This window comes from Oryx dammah, unplaced genomic scaffold (assembly GCF_014754425.2).
Source record: "Oryx dammah isolate SB20612 unplaced genomic scaffold, SCBI_Odam_1.1 HiC_scaffold_27, whole genome shotgun sequence".
In the NCBI taxonomy this organism is placed as follows: domain Eukaryota; kingdom Metazoa; phylum Chordata; class Mammalia; order Artiodactyla; family Bovidae; genus Oryx; species Oryx dammah.
The window spans coordinates 87,519,921-87,539,733 of NW_024070211.1; the positions used below are offsets into that span (position 1 = coordinate 87,519,921).

Here is a 19,813-nt window from a genome sequence, read left to right on the forward strand (position 1 = left end):
TCCAGGCAAGAGTGCTGGAGTGGATTTATATTTCCTTCTCCAGGGGATCTTCCCGACCCAGGAATCGAACCCAGGTCTCCCGTATTGCAGGCAGACGCTTTACCGTCTGAGCCACCAGGGAAGCCCGAACTTTCATTAATAGAAAATGGCACACAATGGGATTATCTCTCAATATACCAGAAAGCTATGACGTTGAAGGTATTTTCTCACTTACAATGTAGTTTTCTTTTTCAATTTTTTCATATATTACGTAAGCTAGATAGACTATTCTTTTCAAATGTAATGAAATATATGGTAAGTCTGACCATGATATTTGGCACCAAATATGTAAAATATTTTAGATATAAGAAAGGAAAGTATAAACAGGCCACATTTGTCACACACGGAAGGTACTGACTCATTAAATAGTACACATCTTTAGAATAAGTTAAAGAATCAGAGTTTGTGTGGTGTAGCTGTGTGTCTGCATCACACAATATATGTTTGTGTGTCCCCAAGAAAAATACCATCTAAGTTTTAGACACGTGACACGTTGGCTTGAGCTTTCACCAGTTAGTGTAAAAATTGCCCATATGCATTTTTTAATATGGTAAAAATTTAAGTCCAAAATTTAAAATAATTGCATTGTGTAAGGATTTGACTATTCTCATTATTAGAACTACTTTCTTTAATAGCAAAATTACATATACATATTGAGTGTGTATTGTTGGACATAGTACAATACTTGTATAGTATTTCAGTCTACCCTCTAAGAATTTTTTTTAATTTCAGTAAAATACAAATACATAAAATTTACCATATTAACTATTTGTAAAGTGTAAAGTTCAATGTTGTTATGAATATTCACATTGTTTTATAACAGATTTCCAGAGTTTATCCACCTTGCAAAACTGAAAACTATTAAAAACAACTTCCCTTTCCCTCTCCTCTCAGCCCCTATTAGCTACTATTATACTAACTGTTTCTATGAATTTTACTTACTCTAGATATCTCATGTACATGGTATCATACAACATTTTTATGACCGCCTTATTTTACTTATGGGATTCCCCGTTGGCTCAGACGGTAAAGCGTATGCCTGTAATGTGGGAGACTCAGGTTCAGTCCCTGGGTCAGGAAGATCCCCTGGAGAAGGAAATGGCAACCCACTCCAGTACTCTTGCCTAGAAACTTCCACGGATGGAGGAGCCTGGTGGGCTACAGGACGTGTGGTCGCAAAGAGTCAGACACGACTGAGAGACTTCACTTTCACTTTCTTTATTTTACTTAGCATAATATCTTCAAGGTTCATCCAGATTAAAATGTGTGTTAGAATTTCCTGCCATTTTAAGGCTAAATAAAGCTCCACTGCAGATATATACCACATTTTGCTTATCTGTTTATCCCTCAATGGTCTCTTGGGTTGCTTCCAAATTTTAGCTGTTATGAATAATGCTGCTATAAACATAGGTAGCACAGGTATACAAATATCTCTTTGAGACCATATTTTCAGTTTTGGGGGATATATACCCAGAAGTGGAATTGCTGGATGATATGGTAATTCTATTTTAAGTTTGGCGGGGGGAGCCACCATACTGTTTTCTGCAGTGGCTGCATCATTTAACATTGCACCAGCAGGGCACCCAGGTTCTAATATGTCAGTATTCTCACCAGTACTTGTTATTTTCTGGCTTTTTGATAATAACTATTCTGATGGAGGTGAGAAAGAATAATTTTTAAAAATATTTCAGTTCAGTTCAGTTCAGTGGCTCAGTCGCATCCAACTCTCTGGGACCCCATAAATCGCAGCACGCCTGGCCTCCCTGTCCATCACCAACTCCCTAGTCCATCGAGTCGGTGATGCCATCCAGCCATCTCATCCTCTGTCGTCCCCTTCTCCTCCTGCCCCCAATCCCTCCCAGCATCAGAGTCTTTTCAATGAGTCAACTCTTCACATGAGGTGGCCAAAGTACTGGAGCTTCAGCTTTAGCATCATTCCTTCCAAAGAACACCCAGGACTAAAATATTTGCCTAAAGTCAAAGACAGAGATTATTTATTGATTGAACCAAGTACTGCATTTTGTTGTTGAAGACATTTGGAACTGGACACACATGGATTCAAATTGCAACCCCATCACATTCTGTTTCTTCTCCAGTGTTATAGAAATATTCACACCTTCCTTATTAGGTTGTTCTACTGACTAAGTTAATGTGAACCAAGCACATAGCACAGTGTAAGTGTTCAAAAATGGTCAGTTTGTACTGATTGGAACTGATATTAGAATAAGAATACTTGAGATATCCATTCATAAAAATCCTGCTGTCTTGTTGGGAAGAGACAATTAACTCACATGGGACATCTAAATGATGAGAGGAGAATGAACTTGGGACATCAAAAATATAGAATTCAATACAGGCGAAATCAACCTACAGCTTTTAGGGCACTTAGTGGGCTTCCCCAGCGGCTCAGTGGTAAAGAATCTGACTGCCAATTCAGGAGATGCAGGTTTGACCCCTGGGTCAGGAAGACCCACAGAAGGGGGAAATGGCAACCCACTCCCATATTTTTGTCTGGGAAATCCCATGGACAGAGGAGCCTGGTGGGCTACAGTCCATGGGGGTCACAAAAGAGTCAGACACGACTTGGTGACTAAACAACAGCAACAATGTCCATGGTTCTTGTGAATTGGACAAAGGAGAAAAAAGTCATCTCCATGATTTTTCCACCTGGCATCACCCTCAGGTTAAAAAAAAAAAAAGGATGCAAGTAGACTTTTCATTCCTTCTACCCCAATATAGGTGGTCAAATAGGGGGTCAGTGGGAAACTGGCAAACCAAACCAGAGGTGGCAAGACCTGGAGGTCTGCCATACCGACACGGCAGGAAAGAGGGAAATTTGGGAAGTTTTAAGGAGTCAAGCAGTAGGCAGCAAGCACAGGTCTGGGGAAAGAGTTGGTTGAGTCTGCTACCTAAGATCAAGTATTCAGCCAGAGGCAGAACTCTAGTAACCCAGAAAAGGGTCTAAAGTCAGATATATCCTAGACCAACTGCTATAACAAGCAAACTATCAAGGTGACCTAGTTAGACAAGGACTCACTTGGCTACTGGAATTGGGCACTGAAGCAAAACAATAGCCTGAATACCACAGAAAGTAGGAGGTCTTAGAAAGCATAAACTGTGAACTCTTGAATCAATTCCTTTAAAAAAAAGTCTCTAATTAAAAAACAGGCTTGAGATAGCAGACTTAATGTGGTGGCTCTATCTGAGAATCAAAGGAACTATGGAGTCAAAGAGTGAGTGGTTTGCTCAAGAACCTTGTACTCTCTGCTAAAATTGAAATGACCTGAAGTGCAGACTGTTAGGTGAGCTTATGCTCTAAACTCTTAATAAATATATGTTGAATGAATGATTTGTGGTTAATGAATCATTAGCTTCACTGGCATTATAGTCAGGCCATTCATTTATTCATTTGCCCAACATTAATTGAATACCTGTTACATACTGGGTCCTCGAGTGCTATGGATACAGAGATGAATAAGCCAAAATGTTCCCAGTCTAATAAGCAATGAGAATTTCTTGGCAACCAAGAATCTTTAGATCAAGCACACTTCTCCATGGGTTATTTCAACTTCCTGCCAACATTTTACAATGAAACTGGAGCACATGGTGAGTGATTCTCTGATCCATGTGAGAACACACACTGTACCTCCACACTGGTATAAAACTGCAAGAGGTAGAAGTCAAAAATAGGAATTGTTTCAGTAGTTTTCAGGACATTTCTACAACCATCCAGGTTTTGGTCTAACAGATAGCCTGGCTTCACTACTTACTAGCCATGAAACACTGGGAAGAATATAACTCGCTGTGATTCATCTTTAAAACAGGCACAATAATGGTATCTACCTCATAGGTACTATTACGTATTGAACAAAATAAGCACTCAATAAGAGTTGATGTTTTTAAAATTTATGTTGTTAATAACTTCTTTTTACAGATACTAAAATGTTCTGAGATGTGAGATAAATTGTCCACAGTGGTTACTTTGACCAGAGGTGGAACTGAAAATAACACTGATTTCCTCTTTTCCAAATTCCTTCCAAAACATGTTCCTGGCTCTCCTCACCACATATCTGAAATATTGGAAAGATTTATTCAATATTAAAGAAAAAAAAACTTTGTATCTCAACAATATACCATAGCTTAAAAGCATATATCTCAATAATGTGCTATGCCTTAAAATAAAATAAGTATACTATATTTTTGAAATAAAAAATTATGAAAGGAAAGAAGGAGAAAGGGAAGGAGGGGGTTGCAGTTAAATTTGGGGGTAAAGTATATTATACTTGGTACTTTGGAACTTAGTCTGAGCTTTTTGAAATATGTAATTACCCATAATCCACTCAATAAATATTTATTGAGTGCCTACCATGTGTCAGGAATTATTCCAGGTGCTGGAGATATTTCTATGAGCAAAGACAAAACCCTGACCTCTTGGAAATACAACAAGTGGGGAGAAATGGAATATAATCAAATAAATATGTAATATTATTTAGGAAATGACAGATGTTATAAAGAAAAATAAAGCAAGGTAAAGGCATAGAGAGGACATGGAGATACTTCAGATAGGCTGGTCTCTCTGAGGAGGTAATGCTTGAAGCCAAAATGGAAGAGGAAGCACAGCATGCAGTAATCTGGGGAAGAGCATTCTAACCAAAGAAACAGCCAGTGCAGAGGTTCTGAGAAGAGAGCATTGTGCTCAAAGAATAGCAAGAATGCCAGTTTGGAAACTACAGGAGAGTGGGTGATGGAGGGATAGCAGGAGATGAAATCACAGAGCTATACAGTGGTCAGATCACGGAAGCCAAACCTAGGGTTTGGGAATCTGTTGTTAAGTATAATAGAAAGTCCTTGGATACTTTTAATAGAGAAATGACATGGTCCAGTTTGTTAAAAGATTTTTCTGAATGTTTTGTGAAAAATAAACTGGAAGGAGACAAGATTGGGAACCGGAGGCTATTGCAATCATGTGGGTAAATAATGATGTTGGACCAGGTTGAGGTAGTGAAAGCAGCAGCCGTAGAAGTGGTAACAGCAATAGTAGTCATCAGAATTGGTAGGTTTCAGGATATAATCTAAAGGTAGAGCTGGTAGGCCTGCTGGTGAATTGGCTATCGGGAGTGAGATGAAGAGGAAAGTCAAAAATGACTCTTGCTTTGGTTTGCTTAACTGGTGGAATGTAAGTTCTCTCCTGAAATGAAAGAAGACTTGGAGAAAAAGGGGGTTAGATCCTCAGTTATACTTTGCCTGTGCATGCTCAGTCGTGTCCAACCCTTTGCAACCCCGTGGACTGTAGCCTGACAACCTCCTCTGTCCATGGGATTTCCCAGGCAAAAGTACTGGAGGGGGTTACCATTTCCTTTTGCAGAGGATCTTCCCCACCCAGGGACTGAACCCTCATCATCCCCTGCATTGGCAGGCGGATTCTTTATCACTCAGCCCCCAGGGAAGTCCCAGTCATAACTTAGACATGTTAAATTTGAGATGCCTATTAGACACCTCAGTGGAGATGTTGTTCAGGCAGTTAGGCAAAAGTCTGAGGAAGAAACTGGAGCTGGAAGTGTAAGTGTGAAAGACATTAGCCCTTAGATCACTAGATAGTGAACAGAAAATAAAGAAAAGAGAGCTGGCAACTGAGCCCTAGGTCATTCTACCATTCAGAGGTCTATTAATGAGGAAGACCCAACAAAGAGACTGATAAGGAGCAACAAGCCTGGCAGCAAGAAAACCAGGAAAGTAGGAAATCAAGAATTACAGAGTATCCAGAAGAAAACAAATGAGTACAACTTACATAAAATGAAATTTTAATATGAAGGGCTTTTGGATAGTCTTCGTAATAAGAGATAATAAAATTAAACATTATTGCAATATCATTATTGACCCATCAGATTAACAAAGATTAAAAAGTTTAATTACATACTTTATTGGTGAGGTTGTAAGGAAATAGTCTCATGTACTGCAGACGGGTGTGTAAACCAGCACATTTTCTTTGAAGAACAATTTTTTTTTTCTGTTTGCTTCTTTTTTTAAAATATAAATTTATTTAATTGGAGGCTAATTACTTTACAATATTGTACTGCTTTTGCCATACATCAACATGAATCCGCCACGGGTGTACACGTGTTCCCCATCCTGAACCCCCCTCCCTCCTCCCTCCCTGTACCATCCCTCTGGGTCGTCCCAGTGCACCAGCCCCGAGCATCCTATATCCTGCATCAAACCTGGACTGGCGATTCATTTCACATATGATATTATACATGTTTCAATGCCATTCTCCCAAATCATCCCACCCTCACCCTCTCCCACAGAGTTCATAAGACTGTTCTATACATCTGTGTCTCTTTTGCTGTCTCACATACAGGGTTATCGTTACCATCTTTCTAAATTCCATATATATGCATTAGTATACTGTATTGGTGTTTTTCTTTCTGGCTTACTTCACTCTGTATAATAGGCTCCAGCTTCATCCACCTCATTCAGTTCAGTTCAGTGGCTCAGTCGTGTCCGACTCTTTGCGACCCCATTAGAACTGATTCAAATGTATTCTTTTTAATGGCTGAGTAATACTCCATTGTGTATATGTACCACAGCTTTCTTATCCATTCATCTGCTGATGGACATCTAGGTTGCTTCCATGTCCTGGCTATTATAAACAGTGCTGCAATGAACATTGGGGTACATGTGTCTCTTTCAATTTTGGTTTACTCAGTGTGTATGCCCAGCAGTGGTATTGCTGGGTTGTATGGCAGTTCCATTTCCAGTTTTTTAAGGAATCTCCACACTGAAGAGCAATTTGACAACAAAATTTTAAGAGTAAATATACTGTTTGACCAATCAATTCTACTTCTGGGAATTGATCTTATAGTATGTTTATACATGTGAAAAATGATAAATGTACAAGGATATACACCAAACAATTGCATTCAATAGCAAAAGGTCAGAAACAATCATCAAGGAACTGGTTAAACAAATTATGACTCATCTTAAAATAAATACAATAAAATTATAACAGCTGGTTAAATTATGGCTCATCTCAGAATACTATTTAGCTAATAAAAAGATAAGACAGATTTATAGGTACCATATGGAGGGCTCCTGAAGATATGTGATTAAGTGAAACAAGTCAAAATTTAGATTAGTATCTTTATTATGTTACTATATCTTTTATAAGAAAATAAAAGAATATAGTTACCTATATATTTGTATATGCCTAGAATATCTCTTAAAGGATACACAATAATCTGGTTATAAGGTTATATCTTATACATTTTGAATTTTATGGCCCATCTATATATTTCTATTTTTTAAGTTTTTTTTTTTCTTTTTTTGAGGATGGAGTGTTGCCAAGAGGTCAAGTAAATTAAGGACTGAAAATTGACCATTGATAAGGCAAGATGGAGTTTCCCAGTGATCTTTATAAAGTTGAGTCCACTGGACTGATATCAGGATGAAAATCTGATGATACACTGAAGTGAGTGGGAGGTTGAGTACATGGTGATAGTGAGTCCAGAGTTTTGTATTGGGAAAACATTGGATTTTGTTTCTACTTCTGATTCAGCCATTTCTAATTCTTTCAATCTGGACAAATCACTTGATTTTTGTGAGCCCCAATTACTACATGAGTAAGATGAAGAAGTCATATTTGCCCAACCAGTTGAGGAGTATTCTTATTGGGCTCAAATGAGAGAATGTCTCATAATTTGGATAAGATGTATCATTGTTGTAATTACTACCCAAGCACCCTTGTACTGCAGAAGAAATTCTAAAAGAAGTATTTTTGGAAAGTTGAAGATTTAGTGTTAGCTCTGTGGGTCTTTTTTTAATAATATAACCTGTATTATATTCTAGATGTGTCTATATTGCTGCTTTCTTAAATGCCTCTTTTTTCCAAATTAAAATATATATATTTTTGGCTTAAATCTTTTGATTTTAAAGCTATAGCTTTAAAAAAGCTATAAGAAAGTCCTACTGGTTATCATTGCTTTAACATTATTTTGATAATATAAATATACATAAATTATAAAAATAAAATGTTATTTTTAGTCTCATTTCCCAGAGACAATCACCAGTAACTAGTACATTTTCAAATCTTTCCAGATATTTCTCTGTCATAATCAATACCCTTACACATATTTGCTTTGGACTTAAAATCTACTTGTCCCTTCCTGGTACTTTTTAATACAAATGTTAACCACAGTGTTCCCCAAAACACATGACCTATCCAGATTTGACTTGTAATAGGAAAATCAAGAGCTTTTTTTTAAATTGTTATAAAGAACACCCATATAAAAATTTGTACAGAAACCATCAATTTTAGTTCTTTTTAGTTTTAGTTCTTTTCTAAATATTTAAACTTATGTATTGAGTAGAAGTTGTAGAGCTAATTTTCCCCTCTCAGATAATTCTTCTCTCATTGGAAGCTGGGACAATAGCATGGATGGGTGCCTTGCAGAATGAGAACTGAAAAACTTCCTCTGCTACTAACACTTTTGACCAAGATAATAAGGAATCCCCTAATTTAGCCCTGAACACTCAATAGTGAATAACATATTACTTGAAAGAAAAATTTTAAGGCATAATAAATATTCTTTTTCATCAAGTTAACCTTTGTTTGCATAAGTAGATCAATCTCCAGGGCAGGCCCAACAGTAAAAAGTACACATGAATCATGCAGGACACCTCTGTCTACGGATGGGAATTTGAGTCGCAGAGACTGAGCATGCACTGCTGAGTTTCTCTTTTCCTTCTTACCTTCTAATTACACTTCATTAAGGCAGTGTCTAAACTTGCAGCAACACCAAATGAATGAGAAAATAGCAAAGTATGGCTATGTTTACCAAAAAAGTTGTGGTTTTTTTTCTTCTCATTTTTTATATTAGTCTGTTTGAGCTGCAATAACAAAATACCATAGACTGGGTGGCTTCAACAACAGAATTTAATTTTTTTTTTTTTTAACCAATCTGGAAGCTTGAAACTCCAATATCAAGTTACCAGCATGGTTGTTTTTCTAATATGGCTCTTTTCCTAGATTGCAGACATTCACCTTCTCATATCCTCATAACTCTCTCATATTATAGAGAGAGTCAGCAAGCTTTCTGGTGTCTCTTCTGACAAGGGCACTAATCTCATCTTCAGGGCCCTATCCTGGTGACATCATGTCACCCTAATTACTTCCAAAAAGTCCCCATCTCCAGATACAGTTACACTGGAAGTTCAGACTTCACGTATGAATTTGGGGTTGATATAAATATTCAGTCCATAACACTAATACTTTCTGACATAATTTTACGGTTAAAAGAATTATCAGTTCAGTTCAGTTCAGTCGCTCAGTCGTGTCCGACTCTTTGCGACCCCATGAATCACAGCACGCCAGGCCTCCCTGTCCATCACCAACTCCCGGAGTTCACTCAGAGTCGAGCCCATCGAGTCGGTGATGCCATCCAGCCATCTCATCCTCGGTCGTCCCCTTCTCCTCTGCCCCCAATCCCTCCCAGCATCAAAGTCTTCTCCAATGAGTCAACTCTTCGCATGAGGTGGCCAAAGTATTGGAGTTTCAGCTTCAGCATCATTCCTTCCAAAGAAATCCCTGGGTTGATCTGCTTTAGAATGGACTGGTTGGATCTCCTTGCAGTCCAAGGGACTCTCAAGAGGCTTCTCCAGCACCACAGTTCAAAAGCATCAATTCTTCGGCGCTCAGCCTTCTTCACAGTCCAACTCTCACATCCATACATGACCACTGAAAAGAATTATAGAAAGAATAAAAAGTAGTAAAAAATGCCCCGTGTGTCTTTGAATATATCTCAGTTTCTTCTATTTGTTAAAATAAGACAAGTGAGTCTAGGGACTCACTATCAGAGCTAAAATTCCATTTGTTTAAAGAAAAAAATGTTACAGCCCATAATTTTTCTAACAGCAACTGAATTAATTTCTATCCAGCTGTGAAAGTATGATTGAATTATAACTTCGCTTCCCTTTCAAAAATTATTTTTTCCAAACAAAAATCCAGTTTTATTACTAAAAATAATTTACAATATCTATAGGAGAGGTGGTTTTAATGTTGCAAAATCATAAGTAACATATATCACCTAACTGATGAAGAATTAAGAGAAACTGTGGGGAGCAATCCACCAGGGAAAAACTTTAAGGGATTTCAAATTTCTTATTAATTTCCATTTAGCATCTCACATTCATCTCTGAATTTACTCCTTCACACATTGATAATGTTGTTACAACCAGACTTAATACAATTAGTTTGTAATCTTTCCACTTCCATAGTGATATAGAATTGCCTAAGCTTCATTTGTTAGGATGAAGCTTGATAGGTTACATGACTGTCACAAGACACTTTTCAGATACTATGAATTTAGATAAGTTAGTATTTAGGAATTTTGTTATTGTCAGGATTCAGACATCTTATAAACTGTAAAAACAGTACTATAAACTCCAAAGTTCAGTTCAGTTCAGTTCAGTTGCTCAGTCATGTCTGACTCTTTGCAACCCCATGGACTGCAGCACGCTAGGCCTCCTTGTCCATCACCAACTCCCAGAGTTTACTCAAACTCATGTCCATTGAGTCGGTGATGCCATCCAACCATCTCATCCTCAGTTGTCCCCTTCACCTCCCACCTTCAATCTTTCCCAGCATCAAGGTCTTTTCAAATAAGTCAGTTCTTTGCATCAAGTGGACAAAGTATTGGAGTTTCAGCTTGTTGAATAAACTCCAAAGTTACTCAATAAGTATTGAGGGTGTAATAGTGACATGTTGCTCAAGCAGTGCTTAATTTTTTTTAAATTATAAGTAGGCATAGAAGATATTTCTCTATGATACATGGAAAGGCATAAAAATGATTTCTGCACAACAGAACATTATTTTTAATTATTGAATCCAACCAGTGGCTGCTTCATTATGTCAAAAATTCGTGGAAACATAAATTTTTTCAGTCCTTCAATATAGGGCAAATCCAAAAACTCTCAGAGAAACCAAGTTGCAGCAGTGCTTGCCAAAAAGGGGACAAGGATTTTGTAGAATATAGGGGATGCTAAGAATCCTTCTTACATTTGATGCAATAATGGATTTTATGCAAATTACATCTGATGCAATTACTTAAAGAAATGATTTATGAAAATTCTAGTTAAAGGCTATTCTAAGCAACTGTAAATGTAACAACCAAATGTACTAATCCTGAGTCTAAGTCAATGCATGCCCATTCTGAGGCAGGAAGATATAGGACATGGAGAGTGTGGAACTTACAAAAGGAGCCATACAAAAGAACCAGCACTAGGTCAAAGGTATTTTTCTGATCCACACTTACCTAAGATATCACCAGTTCCCTCCTGTAAAGAGATGAATGTCTCCATCAGAATAACACTCAATACTCACTGTAATCTGTTGGCATGTATTCAAGCATAACTTAGTTTTAAGTATAATGGTACTAATTTGCTATCTGGGTTCAGTTATTTTCAATTGCACACAATTTCTTCAAACCTTATCAAAGAATGTTTTCTGAAAGACTCAAAGTAACAACTGCAGTCAAGATTGGGTTGTTCAAAGTGCCTGGGGCAGGAGTGTCATTTCTAGAAGAGGGTGCATGTGTGTGTGTGTGTGTGTGTGTGTGTGTGTGTGTGCTCAGTCATGTCCAACTCTTTGAAACCCCATGGATGGTAGCCCATGAGTCTCCTCTGTGCAAGATTACTGGAGTAGGTTGCCAATTCCTACTCCAGCAGAGGGTACTTCAGTTTGGTTCAGTTCAGTTCAGTCGCTCAGTCATGTCCGACTCTTTGAGACCCCATGAATCGCAGCACACCAGGCCTCCCTGTCCATCACCAACTCCCGGAGTTCACCCAGACTCATGTCCATCAAGTCCGTGATGCCATCCAGCCATCCCATCCTCGGTCGTCCCCTTCTCCTCCTGCCCCTAATCCCTCCCAGCATCACAGTCTTTTCCAATGAGTCAACTCTTCGCATGAGGTGGCCAAAGCACTGGAGTTTCAGCTTTAGCATCAGTCCTTCCAAAGAAATTCCAGGGCTGATCTCCTTCAAAATGGACTGGTTGGATCTCCTTGCAGTCCAAGGGACTCTCAAGAGTCTTCTCCAACACCACAGTTCAAAAGCAACAATTCTTCGGCACTCAGCCTTCTTCACAGTCCAACTCTCACATCCATACATGACTACTGGAAAAACCATAGCCTTGACTAGATGGACCTTAGTCAGCAAAGTAATGTCCCTGCTTTTGAATATACTATCTAGGTTGGTCATAACTTTTCTTCCAAGGAGTAAGCGTCTTTTAATTTCGTGGCTGCAGTCACCATCTGCGGTGATTTTGGAGCCCAAAAAAATAAAGTCTGACACTGTTTCCACTGTTTCCCCATCTATTTCCCATGAAGTGATGGGACCGGATGCCATGATCTTCATTTTCTGAATGTTGAGCTTTAAGCCAACTTTTTCACTCTCCTCTTTCACTTTCATCAAGAGGCTTTTTAGTTCCTCTTCACTTTCTGCCATAAGAGTGGTGTCATCTGCATATCTGAGGTTATTGATATTTCTCCCGGCAATCTTGATTCCAGCTTGTGTTTCTTCCAGCCCAGCGTTTCTCATGATGTACTCTGCATATAAGTTAAATAAGCAGGGTGACAATATACAGCCTTGACGGACTCCTTTTCAAACAGGTCTTATTCCTACCTGGGTGTATACGTATTACACCAGCCATTAACTGGGCACTAAACATGTTTACTATAGTGCACAAGGCATTGTTCCTGACTTCCAGAAATGTATAATATAGCCGAGGAGACAAAACTGATATACATATACTCACAAATTTAGCAAAGGAGAGCCTATATATAAGATGATGTGCTAAGCAGGATATAAAGAGAAATGAGACTGCATGATCCTTGCCCTCAAAATGACTCTAAGTAGTGGAGAACATAATAATAGCAATAAAATAATCATTTCAAACATAAATTGGCTCAGACAGTAAAGAATTTGCCTGCAATGCAGGAGACCTGGCTTTAGTCCCTGGGTTGGGAAGATCCCGTGGAGGAAAGCATGGCAACCCTCTCTAGTATTCTTGCCTGGAGAATCCTCATGGCCAGAGGAGGCCTGGTGGGCTACAGTCCATGGGATCGCAAAGAGTCATATACAACTCAGCAACTAACACACACACACACACACACACACACATTGTGCAAAGAACTGCACCAAGAGTTTTACAGCACATGTGCAATCTCATTTAATCCTCATATTCACATGATAGGATAAATATTACTGTTCTTATTTTACAGATGAAGAAACTAAGCTCAAGAGTTTAAGTAAGTGGTTAGGTTTATAAAGGGCTTCTCTGGTGGCTCAGCTGGTATAGAATCTACCTGCCATGTGGGAGACCTGAGTTCGGTCCCTGGGTTGGAAAGATCCCATGTAGAAGGGAATGGCTACCCACTCCAGTATTCTGGCCTGGAGAATTCCACGGACTGTATAGTCCACGGGGAAGCAGAGTCAGACACAACTGATCAACTTTCACTCACTAGGTTTATAAAACTAGTAAGCAGTACTTGTGGATATGAGTCTAAGGAGCAGTAGCTCCTTCCTGTGATAGCACACTGCGTCTCCCACTTGTAGACAAATTACTGTGAAATGGCAAACATTATAAAAGTAGACCCATGAACTTCAGTGTTTTACAGCAGTCATTTCCAGCCTGAGGGAACTGGAAATGTTTGGTGGAGGAGATGGCCTTTGAGCTGGCCTTTGAGCAACAGTGAGAAGCCTAATAAGAGATGAGTAGCTGTAGGAAGTTGGATCACTCCAGGAAGTACATAAGCAAAGGCATAGAGGCAGTACAGCATACACTTATAAAGGAGGAATGATTAATAATCTATTTTGGTCGTCACCTGAAAATAAAATAGTGGTGTGATGCGAAAAGTAAGTTGGAATCACTTTGGAATCAAATGGTAACAAGCAGATCTTAAATACTGCTTTAAGGAATTTAGACTATTTGGAGGGTACTGTTGACCTATTGAAAGGTGTGAAAGAAGGGCATAACAGAACAGTGTTTCAATGTGCTTAAACAAAGAGACAATCATTAGGTGATGATACATGACAATTATTAACAAATATGAGCTCAGTGTGAGGAAATATTCTTGTCATAATATTAGAAGAGAACTGGTTAACCTTACCTTCAGGAGTGGTTATAAATAACTAATCACATCCTGACCAGAATCATCACAGTCTAGACTGGGCCAAGAAGGTTTATAAACTCAGTTTCACCCCCAACTGTTTGATCACACTGGGAGAAATAATAAAGTAGCTAGGAAAATAAAATAATAATCCATAATAACAGCTAATCTTGGTAGGGGTTATATTATATGTCAGGCACTACCCTCCAAGCCCTTTATAATAACTGTCTGCCATCTGTGGAGTCCAGGTTCATTGCAAAGGAGGTTAGACAGTCCTGTGAACTATTTAAATCAAACTATCTGAGAAGTCAGAGAATTCATCACCTTTCAAGACATCTAGTCATTATTACTAGTGACATAAAACATAGTCTCTTGCCCCTGTTGAACAGTCAGGGATAAACACTGAAATTATGCACCAACTTTCATTTTCCTAAACTCCATAAGGATCATTTATCTTTAACATGTTTCCATTTTCAGGATTACAGTTTCTTTTACATTAGTTACATTTTATGGTGCTTGTTTTCCGGCACTTCTGTCTCTTCAGCAAACTCTCTCTTCTCCAAATCAGAGTGTAGGATGGGTTATTTCTAGGAAAAGCTTCTTCAAATAAACTGATTCCACCCACCATGTATTCATTCTGGTGTCTTGTTCCTGCATTTCAAAGCACTTTTGGAGCCTACTGCTCACTATCCATGATTGCCTAAACCTTCTCAATGTAATGAGGGAAAGAGATTGTGTGAAAGAAAAAGTTGAATTTGTGACCCCTATAAATCGTAATTACCAAAGGAAAGCCAGCCACCTATATTCTCACGCAGCAAATACCTACTGTAAATAAGCTATACTAAGTCATATTAGGACAGAATGTGTGTGTATCAGAGGGACTAGTCTGAGCCAAATTATTATCTGTATGTTCTTTAGTGAAAGAAATTATTTCTTAATTATCTTTGCAAGTCTGAATTGCCTAGCATGGTGAATTGCACACTCTAGACACCAAATAGTTAATAAATGGGTTTTTTAAAAAATAAACATAGATTGGTGGAAGGGAGAGAAAATAAAATTCAAACATGAACAACTCACTTGTTTTAACAACTTGAGTTAAAATGTTAAATGAAGAATGAGGCTAATGGCTAAATTTGGGCAGCATGTTGGATTTTTACAGGGATTTTATAATCTTTTCTTTTACATGACCAATATAATGAATATCTTTAATAATAATAACTATTTAAGTCAACAACTTGGGCAGCCACCAGGTGCCCTCTCAACGAAAATTAAAATTATATACATCCCTCCCTCTCACCTCATTTGCTTTTCTCACCTCTCCTTCATTTTAATGAACAGTGTAGTGGGTTGAATTACAAGCCCCCCAAAATCCTTAGACCCTGTGAAAAAGTGAAAGTGAAGTCATTCAGTCATGTCCGACTCTTTGCGACCCCATGGACTATAGCCCACCAGGCTCCTCCATCCATGGGATTCTCCAGGCAAGAGTACTGGGAGTGGGTTGCCATTTCCTTCTCCAGGGGATCTTCCAACCCAGGGATCGAACCCGGGTCTCCCTCATTCCAGGCAGACGCTTTAACCTCTGAGCCACCAGGGAAGCCTGTGAACGTTCCCTTATTTAGTAAAGGAGACTATCAGTAAGGATTTGCAATGGGATCATCCTGAATTACCCCATGGGCGGGCCTAAGACAAGCACCCTCAGAGACAGAGAGCAGGAGTCAGTGCGGTCGCAGAACCAGAGACTGGAACAATACAGCCGAGGAGTGCCCATGGGAGCCGACAGACACCAGAGCTAGGGGACACAGAGAACTGGGTTCTCCCCGAGAACCTTCGAAGGGAGTGCAGGCTCACCAACACTAAGATTTTGAACGCACGGTCTCCAGAACTGTGACAGAATACATGACTGAAGTCATCCAGTTTGTCATAATCTTTTACAGCGTTCCTAAAAATCTAACAGAAAGGACAACTCTTTCCTTCCAGTTGCTCACTAAAACTCCAAGAGTTGTCCTTAACTTGCATCTTTCTCTCATGTCGCCAATCTACCCAACAGTGGTAAAAAATTTATACTTTTAAAATACATCCAGAATCTGATCACTCGTTACCACTTCCACTGCTGCCACCTGTCAAAACCACCATCCTATATTATCCCCTTAAAGAGTCTCCTGTTTAAAGGAAATCAGTCCTGAATATTCATTGGCAGGACTGATGTTGAAGCTGAAACTCCAACACCTTGGCCACCTGATGAGAAGAGCTGACTCATTGGAAAAGACCCTGATGCTAGGAAAGATTGAAGGTGGGAGGAGAAGGGGACGGCAGTGGATGAGATGGTCGGATGGCATCACCGACTCAATGGACAAGAGTTTGAGTAAACTCTGGGAGTTGGTGATGGACAGGGAGGCCTGGCATGCTGCAGTCCATGGGGTCACAAAGAGTTGGACACGACTGAGCGACTGAACTGAACTGAGCTGAGTCTCCTTGAATCCACCTAAGCCCCCTACAACCTATTCTCAGTATACCAGACAGACTGAATCTTTAAAACTTAAATATTGTAAAGTAATTAACCTCCAATTAAAATAAATAAATTTAAATTAAAAATAAGTAAATAAATACAAATGAAAAAAAACAACTTAGATCAGAGTTCCCGCACTGGCCTGTGTGCATCCTGCCCACCCCTGCCTCATCCCCCGGCCCCTCTCGCATTGCTTTGCTCCAGCCCACAGCACGCATGCTCTTCCTTGCCCCTCCTCCAATACTCCAGGTGTGGTCTTTCCTCAAGGGCTTTGCACTGGCAATTCTTCCTGTTTAGAAAACCGTTTCCTCAGGTTATATCTCTGCAAAGTTCACTCCACCACCCCTTTAAGGCATACTCAAATGTCACCTTCTCAGAAGTAAAAATTTACTGAATAAATAATCAAGTAAATGGATTTCAAATCAATAACTTTTATAACTATCAAGCACTTTTACTTTGTAATTATTCTAACTAGGATTGTTCTTTTTTAAAGCCTGTGACCTGGTCTTAGTGTCCTATTCAGATCTTCTCAAACTGTACAGAATTAGATTCCTTTACAATGTCTTGTTCATTAAATCCATGATTACTTCATGACCTTAGATGTTTTGGAAGCATACAATAATGTCCAGTGTTTTCTGAAGTAGTATGTGGTAACTTGCCTCAGTCACTAAATAGGTGACATAAGTGAAATAGTCTTTTCTTTATAATCAGGGAGACAAGCCTGTATCTCCTTATTTTTTTCCGAAGTTGTAAACTGCTGTCAGAAATACAGTTGGCGGTGGGTGTCCTGGTGGTCTCCACGCTAGGCTTGACTTGGGGACCGCTACAGCTTGGCATCCCTAACCTGTCCTGCTGCGGGCCACTCCTGGGCCTGTGGGCACGCGTCCGGCAGCTCTCCAGGCGGAGTGTAGCCATGGCCAGTAGACCTGACTCCCCAGGCGCTGGCCACTACCGCTTGGACCACTGCGGAAACAAGATTATGAAGGCTGTTTCTGCTCCCTGCTTCTCCCTGCCGAATCCAGAAGCTCTGCTTTTGCACTGAGAGCCTTCAATGTGGAATTGGCTCAGGCTAGTTAAGGACCCTGTCTCTGAGAAAACAATTGGACTGATGCAAATGCAATTTTGGGAGGGGGGGGAAACTGTGAATCATTTATACTGTGACAGTCCACCACATCAGCATGTGGCCACTGAACTATGGAAGGCTGTCAGAAAACATAATCTGACTAAAAGATGGCCTGTGAAAATCACTGATGAAAGAGAAGAGAATTTGGATGACAAAGTCTATCATAACATTCAGGAACTAGGAAATTATGCTAAAAACACTCAGAGCTCTCTTCTTTATCTAACACTAGAAATATTGGGCATAAAGGATCTTCATGATCTTCATGATCTTCAGATCATGCCCCAAGTCACACTGGAAAAACGCAAGGCATTGCTTGAGAGCAACACCCTGCCATGATAGCAGAAGAAAGCTGTTCCTTCCCATGGGTATTTGTATGCTGCATGGTGTTTCGCAAGAGGATTTTCTACAAAAGAGCCAAGATGAAAATGTGAGAGATGTGACGTATGATATTGCCAGCCAGGCACACTTGCCCCTAAAGCATGCTAGGTCCTTCCACGAAAGTGTTCCTGTGAAAGCATTTCCTGCTTTTGTGCAGACGGTTGCTCTGGAGGACTATTTAAAGAAAATCCGCCAAGTGGATTTTGATCTATTCCACCCATCTTTACAGCAGAAGAATATTTTACTTCCATTATCTTTGTATATTCAGTCACGGAGAAAAAGATATTTTAAAAAAGCAAAAAAAAGAGATATGGATGGCAATTAGTTAATGAATAATGTAAGAGAGTGGCTAGAATAACATAGAAAGTTAGTTTCAAAATGAACAAACCTATCAAAGAAAAAGCCATTTCTCCAATATGGTCAGGATGGTAGCAGGTATATTATCACTACAGGAAGCAAGTTTGACTGTCAGGTTGGTGAAGAATAATTACAATTGTCAGGCAGAAAAATGATGAGATTGTGGGAAATTGAGCATTCCAAAATTCTCACAGAAGTGTTGACTTCATGTTATAGTCTGCAAACTCATTTTAATGCTATAAGATCCAATTCACTTTTCCAGAAGTCAGCTGTTGCCAGTTTTTGTCCTGCCAATTGTGAAATGTTCCAGTGTGATTTTTGTGTTTGTTTGTTTTATTTGTTTGAGAATTCATTATCACATTGTCAGATTTCTAGGTCATTGCTTAGAAAGGCAATTTTAGTAGTGCTTTAAATCACCCATGTGATAAACCTTTTCTTTGGAACGACCTCTGTCTCAATCATCCAAAATAATTTCATAATCTCTCTTGGATAGAAAGTTTATAGATTTGAGGCCACACAATTCTTTCCTTGGCTAAAATAATAAATTTTCCCAAGCTAAAAAGAACTTTCCCAAACCATGTTGAAAAAAAAAATTGTGATACTCTACAAAATGTCAATTTCAACAGCTCAAATTTATTTTCAGAAATTTCAAGTAGATCAAACACTTCCACAAGTTAGGCACTGTGGGTCTGCTTCTTGTTTTGCTAGATACCTGGTTTGTAGTATTTATAATAGCACGTAATTCCTTTGAAGTTAGTATTCTTGAAGTCTCCAGAGGCTTGGATAAGTTCCTCAGAGACAGGCCTGGTATAATTTGTATAACAGCCCACGGCATTACCAGTTCACACTGTAATTTTGCCAGATCTTATAAAATAAGTTGGCTTGGCCCTAGTCATTAGAGAGATGGGCAGCCTCCAGGGTAAACCCAATTGCTGTAGAAACTATCATTAAAACTATTATTGAACATCTAGCTGGTGCCAAAAATACATCCAACTCATTGTAGTCATAGGGATCTATGCAAGACAATTCTTCTGCACTACACAAGGGACACATGAATGCTTTAGCAGTTTTAATCCAGGGAAATGCTGAAATGGAAAAGCACTGGTCTCAGAAGGCACTCAGGCAACATCATCCTGCTCCCTCTCATTCTGGACCACTTCCAGTTCCAGCATCCTTTAGCATCTCCTTTGTAGCCAGGAATCTGAAGAGAGACCCAGATGTAATTTGATCATGTTTGGCCAATTTTT

At 39.2% G+C, this 19,813-nt stretch overlaps 1 pseudogene; it reads left to right on the forward strand.

Moving 5' to 3' along the window:
- Positions 1–18,534, forward strand: part of LOC120854140 — a 143,174-nt pseudogene extending 124,640 nt beyond the window's left edge.
- Positions 18,535–19,813: the final 1,279 nt, after the last annotated feature.